This window comes from Gopherus evgoodei, chromosome 7, assembly GCF_007399415.2.
Source record: "Gopherus evgoodei ecotype Sinaloan lineage chromosome 7, rGopEvg1_v1.p, whole genome shotgun sequence".
Taxonomy (NCBI): Eukaryota; Metazoa; Chordata; order Testudines; family Testudinidae; genus Gopherus; species Gopherus evgoodei.
In genome coordinates, this window is record NC_044328.1 from 18,416,647 (window position 1) to 18,437,059 (window position 20,413).

Here is a 20,413-nt window from a genome sequence, read left to right on the forward strand (position 1 = left end):
AGACAGAATCCAGAAGCCAGTAGGAATATTATATTTTTCTTTTCTCTGCTAAGGGCTTTTTAGCAGAGAGAAACAGTTTGGTTTTAAAAGAGAACCAGAGAGAATTTTTTTTTTCTGCTCTCTCTGGCAGTTTGTGGCTTGCATGTTAAGCGAGAAGCCATTAAGAGACTGTTGAGGGTCTTTTGTCATGCAATAGCCCTCCCATTAGGAGGCAAGTACCAGCACTTATATGCATGCAAATAAAGTGGTTTTTCTGGTTTCCCTTCATTGAACATTAGCTAGAGAGAGAAAGGGAAAAAAGCACTGTTGCTAGGCAGACTTCAGGAGGCAACAGAGAACCTGCAGTTCAGAGGATAAACACCAGAGGGCACCCCAACACAAGAAAACAGGAATCATGACTTCTAAGGCAAAAATGGAGGCCGAAGACCAATTCAGATAAGCTGAACACAGGCGACAACTGGAAATAAAACAAGCAGAGATGGAAATAAGAGAAAGAGAAAGAGAGGCAGCCTACAAAAGAAAACTAGAAGAAGAAGAGGTAGCCTACCAAAGAGAACAGGCAGCCAAAGAGGCGGACCACCGCCGAGAAATGGAAAAAACAACAAAAAGAAATGGAAAAAACAACAAAAAGAGAATGAAGAGAAGGAAAAACAGAGAAAACATGAACTGGAGTTGGCAAAAGCTGGGCTGCATGTGCCAGCCACCCCTAACAACCCGGCGCCAATTATTGCTCCACAGCACAGAAAATTTCCCACCTACAAGGCAGGTGATGACACCGAGGCCTTCTTGGAAAATTTTGAAAGAGCCTGTCTTGGGTACAGCATCCCCGAAGACCAGTACATGGTAGAATTAAGGCCACAACTCAGTGGACCTTTAGCAGAGGTGGCAGCTGAAATGCCTAAGCAGCAAATGAATGACTATAAACTTTTTCAAACCAAGGCCAGATACAGGATGGGGATAACCCCAGATCATGCCCGTCGGCACTTCAGAACCCAAAAGTGGAAACCAGAGGTGTCATTTCCCAAACACGCCTACTACATTGCAAAAAACTATGAGGCCTGGATAACAGGAAACAACATTCAAACCTTGGAAGAACTGAACCTCCTCATACAAATGGAGCAGTTCTTGGATGGTGTTCCTGAAGACATCACACGGTACATACAAGATGGAAAACCCAAAGATATCGCTGAAATCCTGTTTTCTGATTGGTCCTCTGGTCAGGTGCTTTCACTTTCCAAGTGAAAGAGACGTTAACCCTTAGCTATCTGTTTATGACATATGGCTGGCCCTGTGGGATTTCTCCTTGTCCCTTCAAATAGACTTCTACTGATTCTTTCAGCTCAATTTCTACTGCCTCACTTATAATCGTGATCTTGCAATGGTATCTGTGTGAATGGACCTCTGAGCCATGCAGTTGTCCGGTGAAGTCAGTGGAGTCTACCTGCATGGATGTGAGCAGAGGATTGGGACCTAAAGGAAAACCACAAATCTTAAAAAAGAATACTCAGCACAAATTCTACAAATGCTTTCTGCCCCCAACACCCTTCTGTGAATGTGTATGCTGTTGTTCAGGCAGGTAATATTCAGACTGAATTCAGATGATACACTTTAAAAAAATCCAATCTGTTGAATTACTAGCAGGCTTCCTTTCAGTAAGCACAACCCAGTTGATTCTCCTCGGCCCAACCCCCCCTCCATATGTGTGTGTGTGTGTGTGCGTGTTTCTTCCCTTGTAAAATGCATTTTAAGTACAAATCTAGTGGCAGGTCAGCTTTGTTCTTCTGGCTGATAAAACAAGGTTTAGCAAGTTCACATTGCAAATGAATGTCTCTTGCTGTAAGCTGCTGGCAACACTTTTTATCTTTCAAGCACTTTGTAGTGGCTCAGGAGATGTACAGTCAATTAGATCTCATTTCCAACTAGTTCCATACTTCATTCTTTCCTTAGTTCACAAGCTAGCCATTGGGGAAAATACTTTCCACTGGGGTATTGCCACAGATGTAAGAAGCTTTACCAGAGAATCTGATTTACTAATTTAGTTCAAAATACTTTACACCTTTTTGAAATAGTGAATGATGTATTTTTTTCAGTCAGACTTTCACAGCACAAGCACCATCATCACAAAACGTATTAATAACTGTGTGTTCCATCAGTCTCAACTTGTAGCACAGTTCTTGTATATTAGCAAAATAAAGCACAGTATAGTACAGAGAACGAGAGGTAACTTAAGCAAACACATCTAAGCACAAATTATATATCTGCTTCTAAGAAAGGTCTTGAGGTTAAAGGACTGGACTAGGATTTAGGAGAGGTCACAATCTCTCTGTGTCTCACTTCTTCAGCTGTAAAATGGGTATATAAATCATTTCCTACTACTCTTTGTCCTTCTCATCTATGCTTGTCTGTTACAATTGTATAGCATCTGGTACAATGAGTCCCTACTCTATAAGGCAAATAATCAGGGGTGAAAGTAAAATACAGCTCTACTGGTAGGGTCCCATTCTGCCCCCCTCCCTCCCCGGGAAGGGTGGGGCCTCAGACAGAAGGGGCGGGGCCAGTGGTGGAAGTAAGTTACATTTCTTATGGTACAGTCCAAACACAAGCAACCCACCTCTCCTACATACTTCATAGATCCCTCCCATTGCATGACTTAGATATAGAAACTAAAGCTACTATTACTACTACCAATACTGTCTGTAATAAAACTTTTCTATTGGAATAAGCCTGAAAAAGTGAAAACTCACTGTCACATTTTTGTCCTTGTCCTCCCTCCTCCAGCCAGGCTGCCCCACATGGCTAGGCTCCACCTTCCCCCAACTCCGGCACTCAGCAGAGGCTGCAGGGGCTGTCCTCTAGCTTGTAGCAGGGAGCAGCAGGACTGGCTGAGGTAGAAGTCTTCCCAGGTAGCCTGCTGCCTGCATAAGAACAGTTTAAATTTAGCTGTTCAGGCCTGGGTCTGAACTGCGGGATTAGGGGCTATTTCTGGCATCCTTGTTAATTTCACTCACCCTTTTTGCTAGGAGAGGGGGAGGGTGTGTGTGAGAGACCAAGGCAGGGGCAGAATACAATAGCCATTTGAACTTGGAAATGGTTCCTGATTTTGATTGTATTTTTGTGTATTATATTATTGTAGATCACCTCATCCAGGGGGCAGAAAAGAAATGCCTTGGCTTTGGTCACCCCACTCCGCCAACAGCCCTGAGTGAAATTAACAAGGATGCCAGAAATAGCCCAGAATCTCACAGTTCAGACCAGGGAGTGAATAGCTAAATTTAATCTGTTCCTATGCAGGCAGCAGGCTACCTGGGGAGGCTTCTTCCTCAGCCTCCCCCTGCTCCCTGCTGCAAACTAGAGGGAAGCCCCTGCAGCCCCTGCTGAGTGTGGGGGTTGGGGGAAACACTGAGCTTAGCTCTGTCAGCAGCCTGGCTGGAGGGAGGAGAGAAACGGATGTGACAGTGAGTTTTCCCTTTTCACTAACTTTTATTAGCTCTGGATTTAAGCTCTGCAGTCAAATGGCTATTGTATTCTGCCCCTGCCTTGGTCTCACACACACACCCTCCCCAGCTCCCAGCAATAACCCTGAGTGAAATTAACAAGGGTGCCAGAAATAGCCCCTAATCTGAACAGCTAAATTTAAACTGTTCTTATGCAGGCAGCAGGCTACCTGGGGAGGCTTCTTCCTTAGCCAGTCCCCCTCTTCCTGCTACAAGCTAGAGAGGAGCCTGTGCAACCCCTGCCGAGTGCGGGGGTCAGGGCAACATGGAGCCTAGCCACGTGGGCAGCCTGGCTGGAGGAGGAGAGGGAGAGAAACAACAAACAAATGTGGCAGTGAGTTTTCCCTTTCCAAGCTTTGATTAGCTTTGAGTTTGAACTTTTTGTTATGCAGCCAAAAAAGGTGAAAGTAAGCCAGTACTGAACTGCTCCACTTATTTGCCGGTAGCTGCTGCACCTTTTTCTACTAGTACTCTGTACCGGGCCATACCGGCTTAGTTTCACCTCTGCCAATACTATGTCAAGCCTGAAACACACATTTAAAACAATGTGCCTGGATTTGAGGGACAGGGGTTGTTCTACATTTAACTGTTAAAGTTTATGACCAACAGCAGGCATTCTAGAGTCATTGTATGCCAGAAACTCTGCCACTGGGGAAAAAAGATCGGTGATAATTCAGCTGAAAGTCTTATGCTTTATTATCACCAATAAGACTCTTAAGTGCAGTCTTCTAAACAGCACAGTTTTAGTTCAGGAAACAGCAGTTCATGCCCCTCATCATTTTACCCACTAATAAAATTAATGGAAATGTAGAGCGTTTCTTATAAGACCTAAGAGCAAGTCTTATAAGACCTAAGAAAATAAGACTAAATTCTGGGCTGCACCTCCTGTGAGGAACCGCGCGGTAAGGGGGAAGGGAGTATAAAGGCAGATTATGAGGGGTTTCCCCAATGCTGTTGTTATGTCATATAAACGTGGCAGCAGTGCCAAGAAACCTCAGTCAGGAGTGTAGCCCTGCTGTGTGAAATGCTGTACAAACACCTATGAAGACAGTCCGTGCCAGGAATAGCTTATTCATCTGAGCTTTAAAAATAGCATTCAGTTTATGCTCAAGATAGCTTTAAATATTGATAGTCTCACACCTTGACTCTTCCTAAAAAACCGGAAGTTTCCACCCTAGGAAAGCTTCTTTGTGTTGTCGACTTAGAAATAAGAGATCTGGTATCACATCCTGACCTACACTCCAGCCGCTTTGATCTGCCCTAGCAGCACAAAGCTGTCAGAAACTCCGTGGATCCAGCCACAGGAGGAGCCCCATCTTGTGTAGAGGAAGACTCAGATGGTACAGAGCAGTGGTTCAGGAGCCAAATTAGCGATCAACATTGCCCAAAGGAGCCAGTTGTGTGGACTCATTGTTTCATTTACTATATATATATATAATTTCTTATATACTATTCTCACAGAAACATGACTGACCAAGTAGTCTACAATTGGTTAATAACATAGTAAAAGCATCCTGATGGGTTAATAACTTAGATTGGTTAATAATTAAATCACAGTGTTTTAATATCATGTGCTGCAAAGAGCCTCAGGAGATACATTAAAAAGCCACTTGTGGCTCCTCAGCCTCAGTCTGAGTATCACTGGTTCAGAGCCATGGTAGCATCTCCTACGTCAATGCCTAGTGCAGGAGGCTTTCCTGATGGAAAAGGTCATGGCTGAGGATTAGCTATACCCCACTAATCTCCACCTGACAGCACGGCCATTGAGATAGTTAGCAATTAGCCTGCAGTAGAGGAGGCTGTTCTACTTTATTTGGTGAGCCAGCCAGTCTCAGGATCGAGGCAATGTAAAGGTCACTTACTATCACCTTTGTCCCCACTTCCCGGAGCTGTGCTGACCACAGTTGGGATGCAACCCAAGATCAGGGCCCCTTTCTACAAACAGAGCTTTGGAGTCCAATTCATGTATGACAGGAGTCGGCAACCTTCGGCACGTGGCCCATCAGGGCAAACCTTGGACAGGCCACGAGACATTTTGTTTATATTGACAGTCCGCAGACACGGCCCCCCAGAGCTCCAGTGGCAGCGGTTCGCCGTTCTCGGCTAATGGGAGCTGCGGGATGTGGCATGGGCCACAGGGACATGCTGGCTGCCACTTCCTGCAGCTCCCATTGGCTGGGAACAGCAAACTGTGGCCATTGGGAGCTGCTGGGGGCCGTGCCTGCAGACAGTCGATGTCGGCAAAATGTCTTGCGCCCTGCAAACGGATTACCCTAATGGGCCGCATGCCAAAGGTTGCCGACCCCTGATGCATGACATGAATGCTAATAAATGCCGTGCTAGTTACAGGTCTGACATTGCTCATAAGCTCTACAGGAACTCAAAGTTCCCTGATAAACATATTTAATTATAAGAAAGAACATCTTGCTATTATCTTAATATCCATTATATATACAAATTTTTATTGCCACCAAAACACTGCCAATGTCCCAGCAAGTTCCCTAGGCAACAACTATAGTGATTTTGGTACAGGAACTTCATCTCTAATGACTTCAACTTTTGTCCTCCCCACATTAACTTCCCTAGGAAGTGATGAATCCAGACAAACCATCACCCCCATTTGTCACCAGAGTCCATAGAACTCTGAGCATAATGTCATGTTTTATGACCGACTATCGTAACTTTAGAATCACTCAATTAGAAAGTTAAAGGAAAAGTGTACTTCAGGTTTAAGGTCTAATGTCCATAAAGTTTCATAATTGCATAGTCATTGTCTGACTGCTCTTTGTCCCCTTATAGCACGTAAAAATTCATGACATTTTAATTAGCACAAGACCTACAATCACACTAAAAATTATTAAAAACTTAACAAACAAGGTCTCTGAGGGTTGCAGGAATTAAAATGGACCTGTTACATTTCATAACGAATAGACAGAAACATGCTTTTATAATCTGATATGCTTTTTTGGCTTGCATTAAGGATGTTGTAAAACACCAACAGGCTTTGAACTCTTAGGGCCTTCCTCGTGATCTCTGCTGCTCTCAGGCTAACTTATGTTACTTTTGAATGTATGCTTTTTATAGCATCTTTGTTGTTGTTGCCTTCCCCTCCCCCTTTTATCTACTTGCAACAAAGTGAAGAGACCCACGTTCGATCTGGCAGATCAGAGATTAATTACTTGGTCAAGTCTCCAGTCACTCATTGTCAGACAAATGGAAAGGACTTAGTGATTATTATTAATTATATGTATTATGGTAGTGCCTAGGAACTCCAGTCATATTGTGCTATGTGCTGTACAAAAAGTTCCTGACCCAAAGATAGGACAAGAAGCAATTGACTTAAATTGCAGCAAGGGAAGTTTGGTTTGACATTAGGCAAAATTTGCTAACTGTCAGGGTGGTTAAGCACTGGAATAAATTGCCTAGGAAGGTTGTGGAATCTCCATCATTGGAGATTTTTAAGAGCAGGTTAGACAAATACCTCTCAGGAATGGTCTTGATAATACATAGTCCTGCCACGAGTGCAGGGGACTTGACTACATGACCTCTTGAGGTCCCTTCCAGTCCTATGATTCTATGAAACAGCTTACAATCTAAGCAATAAGTAACAAGTATTGAGAAAGGCTTCCTGTGTGAGGGCAATCTAGACCGAAAGATCTGAATCCATGCCCACTGAAACCCCCATAGAATTACACAGGCATTAGATTTGTCCCTATAAGCTTACACAAGGAGCCTTATAAAAATGACTCACTAGCTAGCAGGCAGGCAGAAATGAGATTGGCAAATTAAGTATGGAGGTATGGAGCAATCCATAAGAATGCTACCTACAGTTCAACACTTTCCTGATTTTTTAGTGGAGCAAAAAGCCCTCCTCACACTACTTTTCATTTGGAAAGTCAGCGTAGCACTATCCCACAGCAACTGATAACAGTCTACTTTTTAGAACTTAATGAAATATGCTGGATTTTGTGTCATCAGAATTCCATCAAGGAAGAAATCAAGATTTTTAGAACAAAAATGATTACAAGCAGCTTTATTAAAATCTCTTCATGTAAAATGGGCTGTACATTGTCTATGCTGTGGTGCATCTCTCTGAGGCCTTGTACCTCTAAAAGAAAATATTTCACACACCTCAGGGCGGATGGTTCTTGTCAATTTGCAGTGCCACTTATATGGCACAGAAAAGTGATCTTGTTGCAGTTGTTGAATGGCTCCTTTGGGGAGAGCTCAGGGAGCCTGAAGACATAGGACATGGAATGAGAGAAGGGGCTTGATGACGACTGGCAGCAGCCACTGAGGCAAGGTGGGTACAGGGGGTTGAGATTCCCCGGGAGGGGAGACCCAGAGTGTGGGGACACTGCTGTGGGGCAGTGAAATACAACTAGTATTGTTAATTAGAACTTGGCAGGCTAGTATTGCTAGACCAAGCCAATGATGTTTTCTGGCTTCAGTTTCTGGTCTGTTTTTGGCTTCACACTGGATCATATTCACTAGAACTCTCTGCCACTTTTACAGAATTTTGGCAGCACATTTTGTCCTGTTTCCTTTTGCACCCTTCTAATTTTGTTTTATTCCCCAAGGTGATGAAATCCACAGCAGCATCATTCTTGCTGTTCATTGTAACAAGACAAGACACCCAATGGCATAGCGCCTTCTTCTGGTCAGTCTGGCAATTAGCTCATCCAGCTCAGTAGCACCCTCCTTCCACCGGTTTCTCACCCTCAGTTACCTTCCCTGTTGTCTCCACCACCTCTGGCCCCCTGTCCCTCCCAGACCTCAGTGCCCCTTACCGTTGGGTGCTGCCCCACAGCAGTGCCCCCACACTCTGGGTCTCCCCTCCCAGAGGAACCTCAACCCCCTATACCCACCTTGCCTCAGTGGCTGCTGCCAGTCGTCATCAAGCCCCTTCTCTCAGGGGCAAATTGCAGTCTGAAATGGCCACTCATCACTGTCAAGGGGGTTGGACTTGCTGCCTTTTCATGGCCTGGCTGCCTCCCTGCATCCCTAGTATCTCCTCAGGCCTCTGGCCAAACATCCCCAGCTCATCCTGCCCTTTTCCAGTACTGCTCTGTCCAAGGTACTCCTGTCTCTACCAGGCTTCTGCTAGGTCCTTCTTGCTCCACTGCATAAAACTGGTATAACATATTTAAGAATTGTGCTCACTGATTTCAAAACATAATCTTTTCATAGAGTATGTTAATATTCAGTGCTATTGAGACACTATTACATTATTTCAGTAAGTTCAATTCATCATTAACATTAAGATGTTTTTCAACTCCAGTAGAAGCCTGAGGCAATCTTGATTCAGATTAGGAATCGACACAGTCTGATTTCCTGAAAATGATGTCAAGGAATCTTTTGGATTAGACTACAGTGAAGACAGAGGCTCATTTGTAGCCTATTTACTGTTCAGCTCCTTTGCAATCTCTGTGTATCCATTTCCTTTCGCACTAACATATTTCTTCTCTCTGACAAATCAATTTCAAATACAAAAATCCTTGTTTCCAAGTGTTTAATATGGTTCCCTATTGTGCTTTAGAAGTGCCCAATTCTGTTCCATATCAACAGCTCTAAGAGGCTTTTTGAAAGAGCTGTCTGATTTGCTGGTTATTTTCTTTTCTCTCTAATCACCAAGTCAAAGCACAGTAGAAAAATTAACTCTGTATTTGAACATACCTGAACAAACACATGTGGATTTAGATCAAATGAGCTGACTGTTCGCCTTCCTGTTGCAAGGGCAGTCCTGGAATCATTGTATACCTGTTAGTGCCAGTAAAGATGGAAATCCTTCCAACTTCCCAGTACATCGAGTTTTACTTCTCATTCTAAAACAATTACAAATTAAGACTTAATAAATAAACAATCTGGCCCAGGTGGATGGTTTATTATAGCAAGTATGTCAGGAGATCACATGTCCAAATGCTGAGATATTAAACCTGTAATGTCTAGATTTTGTTAGTGGTTGAGAGGTATACATAATTTGGTTTAAATACCAGCCAAGGACTCATACTCTGGCAAACAAGCCAGAGGAACTGTAGTGGCCATTTGCAGTTGTGTGTCTTTCTTGAATGTGGCCTAGGTTCAGGAAAGGGCTTACGAACGTTTATGCTGAAGGAAGCACATTGACTTCGACGGATCTTAAGCATATGCTTAAAATTCAGCATGTGCTTAAGTGCTTTCCTGAACTGGGGCTTGTATTTGCAATACAAAGAACTGATCAATGCACATTCTCATCTGGGTTCTTTGTGTACTAGATGGATATTTCTCATTTCATTCACCTAACATCGTGTTGCCAAAATTTTGGATTGTGAAATAGTGTATATTCGGAGAAATGCAGCTTCTGTTCCAGGCATGATCCTGCAAAGGCGTCTACATATGAGAAACTTTTGAGCAAAGCTAAAGAAGTCAATGTCACTGCTTGTTCGTGTAAAATTAAATGCCTAAGCAGTTCCAGGATCAGGCCCCTAAAATGGGCACGTTTATAGTGTTAAGACAGGTGAATACAATATTGTATATTTGCATTGCTTTGAAGTAAGCATTCATGGCCTGCAGTCACATTATCCTATGGCCTCTGTTGGTATTACAGCACAAGCAGAGAGTAAAGTAAGGGGATAAAGAAGAGGTAGTTTAGGAGGAGGGGAACACAGATCCCCCTCCTTTGCTGAAAGCATAGGGGAGCTCCTCTTCCCCGGTTTGGATAAGAAGCAGTTGCTCACAACTCCAATTCCTCCTTGTTTGGGATGATGAGAGCTCCCCCTCCTGTTTCAGTCTGCTTTAACCACTGAGCACAAATTAAAAACAGCGCGGGGCCCTGGATGGGATTGATCCAGACTCTGGACTGGTAACTATAAACACCAACTGGGAGGACTCTGTGTGTGTGTGTGTGTGTGTGTGTTTTAAAAGCATATGCTAAGTGCTGTATTCTCAATAAATGTGGCATTTTTGCCTTCTCCGCTCTAAAGATCCCGTGTGCTTCTTATAAGTATAACAGCTAGAGTATCAGTTGTGGGTAGGAGGCAGAAAGTCAGCTGAAAAAGTTGAGAGTATGACCCTGAAAGGAAAGAAAGCAACAGAAAAAGGCTTCTTGGGCACAGAGCACACTGGAGTGGCAGACTTGGGGATTGCTAAGCAAGGAAACTCCCTGCTGTATTTTGTTGCTTCTGTGTTTAAGGAAATAGGTAAGCAAGATTGCACCAAAGATTAACCTGATTTTTTCCATTAGGATGGTAACAACCCACTCAAGGTCCCGAATGCTGACCAACTAGTTGGCCAAAGGAATAACAGTATTATTCTTCATCTCCTGTCCAAAACTGTTGTGCAGCTCCACCCAGAACTGTCTGTATTTCAATGATACACAGATTGCTCTCTGTGAATATGGGTTATAAAGCTCATTGTGATTTTTGGACATTGAAAGCCATGTACAAATACAAGATGATAATTCAGCTGAATATTTGATGCATAAAGCACCACTGAGGACTTGTCTACATTACCGCTTAAGTTGCTGTAACTTACATCACTCAAGGGTCTGAAAAAAAATCACCCCCATCCTGAGCAACATAAGTTACACCAACTTAAAGTGGTGTGTACATCACACTCTCCTGCCAACATAGCTTCTGCCTCTCATTGAGGTGGAGTAATTATATCAACAGGAGAGCGGTCTCCCATCAACATAGTGCATCTTCACTAGACACATCGATTCAGCAGTGCTGATGTAGCATAGTAGTGAAGACAAGCCCTGAGACTCTCCAATTGCCTCTAATTTATAGTTAGAACAACCCATTCAAATATTACCTGTGATTAGAGCTGTTTGAAAGAAGCGTACCACTGCTGTAGCCATGAGATGGGGGGAAATCATAATTTTGCTAGACTGATGAAAGGAGGGGAGGAGGAAAGTGTTTAAAGAAAATTAATTTGGGCTGCACTCTGGCTTGGTGGCTGCTAGAAGTTAACTGAACAAAAATTCCATACCAGGCAGGCAAACAACCTTGGGACATCCCACTATTGATATCGGGGAAATACGACATTCATTAATTTGGCAACACTGATAAAATGTAGGGTTCTTGCATTTAGCTCTTTATTTTAAAGCTCTATGAACCAAAACCTGATAACACCCAAGTCAACTGCAAAATTTTCCACTGAATCCAACAGGACCAAAATTGAGCACTAGATAGCAGAAGGGAATTGTATACAAATCACTCACAGCTAGTTGGTGATGACAAGTGGGCTGAGAACTTATTGCTGTCAAAATAATACTAGCATAGAGAGTTTGTATCAAATTCCCCTAAAGGTGACGAATTCAACATTAAGACTATCCATTATTCAGACAAGGAAAGGTTAGGGAAGAATAAACAAAATATTTTTAGGAAATTCTTGATGAGTTTCTGTGAAAGTCAACAGTTTCAGGGAAATCAAAAGGACCTTTAGAGATGATTGAATAATGCTCTCATTCCAATTTGCAGATTGACTGAGTGATGTTAAAGACAAATAAAGCTTGTTGAATATCTTTTAGAACACAGGTAATCAGGGGCGGTTCCAGGTATTTTGCCGCCCCAACCACCGCAGGCAGGCTGCCTTCGACGGCTTGCCTGCGGGAGGTCCCCGATCCCGCGGATTCCGTGGCATGCCTGTGGGAGATCTGCCGAAGCTGCGGGACCAGCGGACCCTCCGCAGGCATGCCGCCGAAGGCAACCTGCCTGCCAGCCTCGCGGCGACCGGCAGAGCGCCTCCCGTGGTTTGCAGCCTCAGGCATGCGCTTGGCATGCTGGTGCCTGGAGTCACCCCTGTATGTAATACTAGTTGAAAATCAAGAACTACTTCTCACTCTAGGAAGACATTTTTCATTATCATTCATTATTATTGAAATAGATTGCTATAGATTACAATCAGAAAAGTTCCTCCTACAATGTTCCTTCTTCTAGACACAGTATTATATGTTTATAAGATACATTATATTAACCTCTGTGCAGCTTCCCTCAGATCTGTATAGATTTCAGAAGATATGCTGATTTTCAGGATTTTGCTCCTTCCAAAGTGGATTGGGTTGGAACAAACACTACAAATGAATCTCTGTTGGACAAATAAGAAGAAAAATTGGAGATGGCAAATTTCAGTATTTTCCTGTCTCCTGCATGGAAATAATAATCAGAGGACAAAATGGCCCACGATTTGTTTGAATATGGCATTGGAGTAAAAATGAATCAGTGCCAACACTAAAAATAAAATACAGTAGAACCGTGAAGATGAATGCTGTAGGCAAAAGCAAGACAATTAAGAACTGCTGGCATGATGTAAGCCAAATAAGACCTACCAGATAGCTAGCTGCAGGAGACAAGTCTGCACCACTCTGCATCAGTGTCCTCCATTTTGAAAAAATTATGATTACCCTAAAGTGTTTAGTATTGCCACAGTTAATAATGAAGCAAATAACAAAGCATCAAAACACTACTGTCAGTAGGCAATTTTTCATTAACAAGCAAAAAGCAATGATATATGTAAATAAATAATATTACAAGAAGCTGCTTCCGTGAATACAAACCTTCCAAAAAAGCTATTTTTTTTATGAAAGTTCTGCCATTAACTTCAATACAGTCAGTATTTCATGCAAAGTAATGAGAGGGAACCTGAGTTAAGGAGCTCATTGAACTCCTGGGTTTAATTAAGGTAAATAAAACAAGGTATACATAAAGACATAAAGGTACTAAAAGATCAGAAAGTACTAATCTTTGTAAAGCAACGAACAACAAAGGATCACTCTATGTGAAAGCAATTAATAAAAAAAGATATTTGGATGAATTCTGTGCATGGAATTTGTCTTATGTACATTTGTTTAAGAAACATCCATGTGAACAGAACCTTCAAATGAGTCAGTAGGAAACACTACAAGAAAAAAAGTCTTTTAAACTTGGTCAAAATAAGTCTGAAGCTTTTTTAGATTTGTCTTCTGGTTAGGTTTGTCTTAGGTTTTGCCATAGCCCATGACACTGTAAGATGGCATCGCAACACAACATTACAATCTTACAATGACATGACAAATCTTTCACAATGTTGTGATACTCATAGGAGGAGTTCTCTATGCAAATTAAGTTCAATGCTTTAAAAAAAAAACTAAAGTTTTTTAAGGATGCAGGACATGCAAAAAATGCCCTGTGGAATTCTGGACATGTAGCAATCTTAAGTGTAACAGTCTATTAGGGTAGGTCTTCATTGCACAGTTAACCTAGGTAATTATCATCCTGGTCTGACCACCTGGATTAGCCTTGCTCGGGAGCTAGCATCCCCACTGCAAAACCCTATCTGTGTTACTGGGTCCTCATTATTTCTGCACTAATCTATATTTGTCTAGGGTCATATCCCACAGTCCCTTATACTGAGATGCTCCATTCTTTCCCAGTCAGTTGTATCAATTGCAAGAGAACCTGACAGTTCTTTGGGGAAAATTGTGGGCAAAGCCTTGATGCGCTATCAGCACTTGAGTGTTTGAGCCTGTGTCCTTACTGCAAAGAGGGCTAGTTCCGGTCTGAGTGGCAGTGGACCCCTGGCTCTAACTCACATGTTCAGCCAAGTAAACTAGCCTGAGCTTAAAGCACCTCCGAACCCAGGTCAGATTTTTTTTTTTCCTGTGGGGATGGCAGGTGGGTCAGGATAAAACTCAGGTAAGAGCCCAAACTAACTGCTCAGTGAAGAAGTACTCTCATAGTAAGTAAGAGGTAGTGGTAGACACAGATGTAAGTTCTCCTCCTAAATGTAGTGTAGACATTATATTTTCTTGTTAGCCCACAGCTGTGCGGTGATTACAGAGTTGGGAAAATGGATTAGGATTAGCATAAATTACTAAGAAAACACAGATAATTTAGACCTACATTTATATTGACTGGGTACTTTGCCACCAATATTTTACCATCAAACAGCTTTGTATTCCTGGTTATAATCAGGGGCAATATGAATGTGTGGGAAATCTATGGACTCAAGAATTCAATTTCTTTCTGTGGATTTCCCACATTTTTTTTCTGGATTCTACCAGATCTAAACTATAGTTCTCTTAATGAAGTGCCAAATTCTGTTCTCAGTTGCACCTCTGCCATCCCATTGAATTTTGTACAATACTAACGAAGTATTGGCCAGCAAATCCATTCTGGACTAAGAGCTATTTAACTAACCTGATTGCCTAAACTCAGTTTTTGACTTAAACCTCACCCCATGCGAAGAGTTATGATGACACTGTGCAGAAAAGACTGAGTGCCTCCAAGGCAAATGCTCTGGCTCCATGGAAAGAGAGATGGAAATTAAATCCACTCTTCTTTCCACTCATAAGAGTGGGTGCTCAAAGCACAGGCATGAGCTGTGTCCCACCACGTGCAAACTGGACCTGTTTCTGAAAGCTATAAAACGCTACAGCGACCACAGGACAACTACTGAGAGTGACACTAAGGGAAATATTGACAAAGAAAGCATTCCTCCATTTACTTTATCATACATCGATGCAGTGCATGTTCAAGAAACCACCTATCACTCAGTGCCAGCCATCTTGGCAAAAAGGAGGAGTTTGCTCTGTTAAATTCATAGAGATTTCACTGCTGCTATCCATTTTGCATGGAAGGTGCTCGGATACAACAGTGGTGGGCCATAGTATAAAACCCTAAGCTAGCTAGTTAGAATTACTCTATTAGATTAGGTTAGAAGTTCCCTTCCTTCCCCTTCTGAATAATAGAATCCAGGAGATGGTGGCTAGTTAACAAAAGCTCACCATTTACAACACTCTAGACCCATTCCAAACGTAGACTAGGGTGTGCAGCAGAGACAGTACTAATCGTGCTGATGTGATCATCACTGTAAGTGTAGTCCTACAAGCAACACTCTACTCTGTTTATCACAAGATGCGGCTGCAGGATAAATTAAAGAATTAGAGTTAGTTTACCTTTGGTTAACGAAATACTGTATATATGTGTTGTAAAGAAAGGCCTACACTAGTAAGTAGACGGAAGGCCTCAAAAATAATGACTTAAAGCCAAAAGGAATGAAGTAAGGAGATGTCGGTTTCAAAGAATAAGTAATAAGATAAGGGGAAGTTTCTAAAAACAAGGCCTCTGACTGATAGGTGTCGATGGCAGATGGTTTTCAATAAGAAAAAGAATCTGTCTTAAAAGGCGGCAACTTGGACTTTCCCAGTGTTATCTCCTACATGAACCCAGATGCACCAAAAAAGCTGTTGGTCATCAGGAAGGAGGGGAAGAAATAAGAAGGAAAGACCTTGGGGGAAATGGAGGTTGTACATCTTATTTGGATTAAAATTAATAATTAGGGTGAACTGTCTCAAATAAGTTGTTAGCTAAAGTGATAATTGGTTATGGCGTCATTTGTTTGTTGAATGATATAAAAAGAGTTGTGAATTGGAAGGTTTTTTGTCAGACCCCACCTGATCATGCTGGCGCACACCAGGATGAGATAGTGTTCCGTAGGCCTGTTTGTAAGTACTGATCACATGCTTATGAATACTTTATTACTGTATTGGGTATACCGACTGCTTATTTTTAGTCTGTTAGACACATTTAGAGCAACTATATAAATACCATTTGGACTTTGGGCTTAAAAGAATTTATGATTAAATTAGTCTTTGGTGGTTTCTCATTAATATTAATTACAAATATTATTAATAATTCCAACAGCTGCTGAACTGCTTGGAGGACATAGCAGGGATAGAGACAATCACTTTAAGTTTAGTTGTTGCAGTAGTATTGTACTGCAGTCATATTTGCTCATGCTTAATGGAGAGAATGCATAGCATGGCAATGGACAACTATCCTGCTTCACACTGAAGTCAAAGGGACTCCGCATGGACAGAAACATCTGCAGAGCCTGGCACCTAAAGTCCATTCTAACGGACAGCATCAGTCTCTCCTTATGAAAATGTCTCAGCCCTGAACAGGATAAGTTCTGGATGAGTTGGATTTTTTTATTAAAATATTTTAGGTCTCTTTAAATTTGCCTTGAATAGCCTTGGCATATTCCAAAACACGGTTGACGTTATAGCCTTCTGTTTCCCTGTAAAAGACTGGGTGTGCATCACCTTGTAGAAAGGCTATAATTCTGACATGGTAAGAAATAATGTAGATTTAGTTTTAATTGTCTATATGCACAGCATGAAGATGATAAGATTTCTTTGTTTTTCTCCTGAGCTGTACTTATGTTACACTAGTTGGGAACAAGCTGATATTTTATTTTCTAAAACAAAACAAAGAAACCAATTAATATTTCAAAAAAACTGGGAAAATGTGCTGTTTACATAGCTGCCAGCTAAAAACCACTGGCCTCCTGCAGCACATTTTACAGGGGTCTGTGAGTTTTCTATAAAACATGGTCTAAGCAACAGCAAAGGCAGTTAAATTTAATAAGCTAATAAATCATTTTGAACAGCCAGGCTTTTATTTTCTGTGTAAGAGCCAAGCGGAATAGAGTCTACCTTCTCACCACATAAATTCCACAGATCTGGAGAAAAAGCTCCCACTAATTTTTTACCCCAGAAAATTTTCAAAGATTTCTATTTTCTTTATATGAAAACGAGCTTTGGACTTACTCATTATACATACTGGAATCAGCAGATATTGGATGTGATTTAAAGCTTCAGTGCGTGCAACTGAGAAGATTAGAAGCTGTAGCACAAAATTGAAGATAGCTGAAGGAGAAATTTGAGCTAATGAGATGAGTTATAAACTATTCTAAAGATCCTAAAAATGGAAAGCTGTGGGCAGTTATTTTCAGTCTGGAAAACAAGACCCAATTAAGTCTAAGTTTCAGCTTTTATCAGTGCTCTTTCTGAGGGGCAGAGTTAAGGCGTTTTGGCCTACCATGACAGAATTTCTGTAGTTTCAAATATTTGGGTAAATGTAACCTTCATTATGAATTTCTTGAGTTTCTAATATGTTTGTTTAAAATCCCTGAAAGGTAACATTCATGCAACTCACTGATACATGTCTACAACTTTACCTTCATCTCGGCAAAGTGTGTGTGTTGGGAGGTTAGAGATTGAGGTCAATAGCAGTGGTTGCCTAAGAGTTGAGGCAGCCAGAATGTACTGTGGCTGTCCCATGATAGTGTTACAATGGGCCTTGGATTATTTTAGGTGGTGGACAAAAGTTTTGTAGTTTTAGTTGAGATAACTCTGCACAGATCTGAATATTTTTCTAAACTGTATCCAAATCATTTCTCTTGTGGTACATCTGTCCTGGTTAGAAACAGAATGTACTGGAAGTCACACAAGAGAACCTGTTCTCCTGAGATTTCCAGACCAACTTTCAGACACAAGATATTTGAACAAGTATCCTTTGAGGGTTCCAAATCTTTGGAGTTTTCAAATATGGCTCCCAATCCTGCAACTGGATGCATGCCAGCAAAAACAGTTGTTGAATTGGGACCTTTGTTAGTTCAGAGTCTCTCTGAAAGCCTAAGAATATGTCTATAGAACTATAGCAGAGTATTCAGAGGGCAGGCGGCCTAGAGGTTAGCACACCCAGTATCCAGTTTCTCACCTCCCAAGAGGAAAGGCATTCACTCCAGTTCCTAAATTTGGTATGTGGCTTATCCTCATCTCAGCATTTCTAAACATCCTTACTCTTTCTTTACTAGAGATGGATACAGTAGAAATGAGGCTTATGCCCCTTCTTCAGTTGGTAGGGGAGTCCAGGCCCTACCACTCTGCCCCAGGACCCTATAAGAGACAGCCATGTCAGGTTCTCTGGAGTGCCCTGGAGCTGCCTCCCTGGGCTACTTCCTACCATCCATCTCCCGCAAAAGCTCCAAGGCGAATATAAGATAGCAAAAGAAAAGACAGATAAACCTTCAGCTCCAACTGAGCTCAGCAGGTAGTCGTCTTCCTCACAGTGAGGCTTCTTCAGCACTGTTGTTCAGAAGCCCCCTTCAGGGTAGATCTGTCTTCCTCCCCAACCATCCCCCTTCTTGTTGTATTTAATGGCACTGCAGACTCACATTCTGAGTCTATGACTGCAATGTGCTGGATCTCATGATATCTAGTTACAATCTTTCTCTCTTCTCAGTATTTTTTTAAAACTGTAGTATTGCTTTTTTAATGGTGCCTTATTTTCCTGATGCTCTTGCTAGGTATTTTACTGTAAACTTTGTCACTTGTACGTGTCTGAGTTTCTCATATAAAATCCTTCTATCTGTTTTACACTCAGTTTCTTTGACCTTGCATGACTCACAAGCCCAGTTTTGTGTTTGATAATTAAGGCCAAGTTAGCATTTGAGCCATGGCATCCAGTACATATTCAGAGTAGAGCTACCTCACTCCTCCTCTCAGCTTCTTGCAGTATGTCAACATTTTCAGCTCTAGGGCATACTTCATGAAGTCTTTTTCTCCTTGTTTCTTTTGTCCATACTTCCTGCCACTCCTATCTTAGTTCATTTGTAATTCGATTTTTATATTCCTGTTTACTTAGAGGGATCTCTATGTCATTTTTTTCATTGTTGACAGCATTTTTTTTCTTTGCTACTTTGTCAGCCACCTTATTTCCAGCTATCCCTGCTATTTCAGTGTGCTGGGATCCATGATATTTCAAGGTTTACTCCCATCTGCGCCAATTCTGTTGTTAGTAATAATATTTCATTAATTATATCATTTCTGCTATCTGAATTCCCATTTTTGGTAGTCAGTTGTCTTGATAGAGAATCTGACAAGATGACAGTGGAGGTAGGTCACATATCCAGTATAACACCAATATAACTTCTGGTAGTTCAGTATCATAACAGCTACAACATTTTGTAGTCTTATGGATTTCTTTATTCCAAGTGCTGGGACACAGAATGCTGTCTCACTCTTCCATTTTATTTCACCTTTAGACTCATCTGTAAATATTTGGCAGCATTTGCCCCATTTATCACATATCAATTTGCTAAATTTAATCCGTTTAGCTCTCCTTTTCCCCTTTTCATTATATATCAAAAGGGCATGATTTTCCAGCCATAATGCATTTTCCCATAAAGCATTTCTTTTTTCCCTCTTAGTTCTTTTGTCCATACTTTAATCCTATTGACATGAGGCATTTCTGGGTTTTTTTTCCCCCTGCCCTTAATTTTGTTCACTGAATTCCCAGCAGTCCTCATGCATTTGTTTAGTTTTTCCATCTTCCCTGTTTCCAATAACTTTTGGGGGAAAAGTTAAGTCCAATAACTTCATTCTTAGCTGCAGGGGAAATGTAGTGTTATCTGAATTACACACAAAGGTGCTGTGATGAAAGCACCACATGCAGTGTGTAATGCTTGGCCTTGGATTGAGTCTAGCTGCCTGCCTTTAGTTCAGCATCAAAAACAAACTAATACTTGGCATCCGTATTCAGTGTTTGGTCTTGTGAATGCTCTAAAAAACATTACCATTGCTTTCTTATCTGCACCCAAGGTGATTCCAGAAATACTTTAAAGTAGATTGAGTTCATCTTTACATTTATCTGCAATATTTTCAATGTGATCCTTCCATGTTAACTTGCTATTAAATGTCGCACCCAGGAATGTGTAGCTTTTAACTATACCTATTTGTTCATAAAGTCAAAGCTTAAAACCTTTTCAATTTTTCCTTGTAATGAATATCATTCCTTTAGTTTTGGAAATTGAAAATTCAGTTCTCCACATTTCCTCATTCCACAGTTTCCCTAATTGCTTCATTAATTCACTTCTCCGTTCTCTGTTTCTGTTTTTAGCCCATATGGCACAATCATCTACAAACAAGGATATGCCTATTTCTGCACTAATCCTTTTGTGAGATCATTTATAATTACATTGACTGAGGTAGGGGTGATGACACTCACCTGTGGAGTGCCATTTATAATTGTATCTATGCTAGAATATGCTTTCCCTACTCAGATCTGCATAGTTCTTTTACTTAAGAAATCCTTTTTCACCTATATATACTTCCT